Source organism: Micromys minutus (assembly GCF_963924665.1).
Source record: "Micromys minutus genome assembly, contig: SCAFFOLD_47, whole genome shotgun sequence".
Taxonomy (NCBI): Eukaryota; Metazoa; Chordata; class Mammalia; order Rodentia; family Muridae; genus Micromys; species Micromys minutus.
In genome coordinates this window covers 4,329,265-4,333,077 of record NW_027667133.1, presented here as the reverse complement: position 1 = coordinate 4,333,077, position 3,813 = coordinate 4,329,265, and positions in this window count along the sequence as shown.

The window sequence follows — 3,813 nt, the reverse complement described above, 5'->3', positions numbered from 1 at the left end:
AAATTTCTCTTATTTTGGAACAAAAAGGCAGAAATTTCTTTTATTTTGGTACAAAATTGCAGAAATTTTTCTTATTTTGGAACAAAAAGGCAGAAATTTCCCATATTTTGGGGCAAAGGCAGAAATTCCTCTTATTTTGAGGAAAAATGTCTGAAATTCTTCTTATTTTGGGGCAAAAAGGCAGAAATTCTTCTTATTTTGGGGCAAAAAGCAGATTTTTCCCTTATTTTGTGGAAAAATTTTAGAAATTTCACTTATTTCAGGGCAAAAAATTCAGAAATTCCCCTTATTTTGGGGCGAAAAGACAGAAATTCTGTTTATTTTTGGGGAAAAGGCAGAATTTGCACTTATTTTGAGTCAAGAAGCAGAAAATCGCCTTATTTTGGGGCAAAAGTGAAGAAATTTCCCTATTTTATAGCAAAAAGATATACATTGCTTTTATTTTCAGGCAAAAAGGCAGAAATTCCCTGTTTTTTGGAGCACAATTGCAGAAATTCCCCTAATTTTGGGGCAAAAAGGCAGAAATTCCCCTTATTTTGGGGTAAAACTGCAGAAATTTCACTTATTTTGCGGCAAAATGGCAGAAATTCCCCATATTTTCGGCGAAAAAGGCAGAAAATCCTCGTATTTTGGAGCAAAATTGCAGACATTCACCCAATTTTGGGGTAAAACATGCAGTAATTTTCTTTATTTTGTGGCAAAAAGGCAGAATTCCCCTTATTTTAGGGCAAATGGCAGAAGTTTCCCTTATTTTAGGGCAAAATAGCAGAAATTTCCATTATTTGGGGGCAAAAAACAGAAATTCCCCTTATTTTGGGGCAAAATTGCAGAAATTTGCTTTATTTGGGGGCAAAAAACACAAATTCCTCTTATTTTGCGGCAAAATTGCCGAAATTTGCTTTATTATGGGAAAAAGTTGCAGAAATTTCCCTTATTTTATGGCAAAATTGCAGAAATTTCACTTATTTCAGAAGAAAAAACAAACATTATTCTTATTTTGGGGCAAAAAGGCAGAAATTCCCACTATTTTGGGGCAAAAAGGCAGAAATTCACCTTATTTTGGGGTAAAATTGCAGAAATTTCACATATTTCAGGGCAAAAAGGCAGAAATTCCCCTTATTTTGAGGTAAAATGCTGAAATTCCCCATATTTTGGGGCAAAAGGCAGAAATTCCCCTTATTTTGGGGCAAAAAAGGCACATATTTCCCTTATTTTTGGGCAAAATTGCAGAAATTTCATTTATTTCAGGGTAAAAAGTCAGAAATTCAACTTATTTTGGGGCAAAAATGTAGAAATTTCTTTTATTATGGTACAAAATTGTAGAAATTTTCTTTATTTTTGAACAAAAAGTCAGAAATTCCCAATATTTTGGGGCAAAAGGCAGAAATTCTTATTTTGAGGTAACATGCAGAAATTCCTTTTATTTAGAGGTAAAATGGAGAAATTCCCCTAATATCAGGGATCAAATTCAGAAATTCCCTTTATTTTGGGGCTAAAAGGCAGAAATTTTCCGTATTTTGAAGAAAAATTGCAGAAATTCTCATATTTTTCGGGCAAAAAGGCTGAAATTCTCCTTTTTTGGGGGGGGCTAAAAGACAGAAAATCTCCTTTTATCGGGTGCAAAAAGTCAGAAATTCCCCTTATTTGGGGCATAATTGCAGAAATTTCCTCTACATTGGGGCAAAATTGCAGAAATTTCCCTTATTTTTGGGCAAAATTGCAGAAATTTCACTTATGTCAGAGAAATAAGGCAGAAATTTCTCTTATTTTGGAACAAAAATGCAGAAATTTCTTTTATTTTGATACGAAATTGCAGAAATTTTTCTTATTTTGGGGCAAAAAGGCAAAAATTTCCCATATTTTGGGGCAAAAAGCAGAAATTCCCCTTATTTTGAGGAAAAAAGACTGAAATTCCCCTTATTTTGGGGCAAAAGGAAGAAATTATCCTTATTTTGGGGCAAAAAGCAGACCTTTCCTTTATTTTGTGGAAAAATTTTAGAAATTTCACTTATTTCAGGGAAAAAGTCAGAAATTCCCCTTATTTTGGGGCAAAAAGACAGAAATTCCGTTTATTTTTGGGGAAAAGGCAGAAATTGCACTTATTTTGGGTCAAAAGACGGAAAATCGCCTTATTTTGTGGCAAAAGTGAAGAAATTTCCCTTTTTTATAGCAATAAAGAATACATTGCCTTTATTTTCGGGCAAAAAGGCAGAAATTCCCTGTATTTTGGAGCAAAATTGCAGAAATTCCTCTAATTTTGGGGCAAAAAGGCAGAAATTCCCCTTATTTTGGAGTAAAACTGCAGAAATTTTACTTATTTCGCGGCAAAATGGCAGAAATTCCCCTTATTTTCGGCGAAAAAGGCAGAAAATCCTCGTATTTTGGAGTAAAATTGCAGAAATTCACCTAATTTTGGGGTAAAACATTAAGTAATTTTCTTTATTTTGTGGAAAAAAGGCAGAAATTCCTCTTATTTAGGGGCAAATGGCAGAAATTTCCCTTATTTTAGGGCAAAATTGCAGAAATTTGCTATATTTGGGGCCAAAAAACAGAAATACCCCTTATTTTGCAGCAAAATTGCAGAAAATTGCTTTATTATGGGGAAAAATTGCAGAAATTTCCCTTATTTTAGGGCAAAATTGCAGAAATGTCACTTATTTCAGAAGAAAAAACAAAATTTTTTTTTTAATTTGGGGCAAAAAGGCAGAAATTCCCATAATTTTGAGGCAAAATGGCAGAAATTCACTTTAATTTAGGGTAAAATTGCAGAAATTTCACATATTTCAGGGCAAAAATGCAGAAATTCACCTTCTTTTGAGGTAAAATGCTGAAATTTCCCATATTTTGGAGCAAAAGGCAGAAATTCCCCTTATTTTGGGGCAAAAAAAAGCACAAATTTCCGTTATTTTCGGGCAAAATTGCAGAAATTTGATTTATTTAAGGGTAAAATGTCAGAAATTCCAATTATTTTGAGGCAAAAAGGAGAAATTTCTTTTATTATGGTACAAAATTGAAGAAATTTTCTTTATTTTGGAACAAAAAGGCAGAAATTCCCCATATTTTGGGGTAAAAGGCAGAAATTCTTCTTATTTTGACGTAACATGCAGAAATTCCTTTTATTTAGAGTTAAAATGCAGAAATTCCCCAAATATTGGAGAAAAAAGCAGAAATTCCCTTTATTTTAGGGCTAAAAAGCAGAAATTTTCCGTATTTTGAAGAAAAATTGCAGAAATTCTCATAATTTTCGGGCAAAAAGTCTGAAATTCTCCTTATTTTGGATCAAAAAGACAGAAAATCTCCTTTTTTCGGGTGCAAAAGTCAGAAATTCCCCTTATTTGGGGCAAAATTGCAGAAATTTCCTCTACTTTGGGGCAAAATTGCAGAAATTTCCCTTATTTTGGGGCAAAATTGCAGAAATTTCACTTATGTCAGAGAAATAAGGCAGAAATTTCTCTTATTTTGGAACAAAAATGCAGAAATTTCTTTTATTTTGAAACAAAATTGCAGAAATTTTTCTTATTTTGGGGCAAAAAGGCAGAAATTTCCCATATTTTGGGGCAAAAAGCAGAAATTCCCCTTATTTTGAGGAAAAAAGACTGAAATTCCCCTTATTTTGGGGCAAAAGGAAGAAATTATCCTTATTTTGGGGCAAAAAGCAGACATTTCCTTTATTTTGTGGAAAAATTTTAGAAATTTCACTTATTTCAGGGAAAAAGTCAGAAATTCCCCTTATTTTGGGGCAAAAAGACAGAAATTCCGTTTATTTTTGGGGAAAAGGCAGAAATTGCACTTATTTTGGGTCAAAAGACGGAA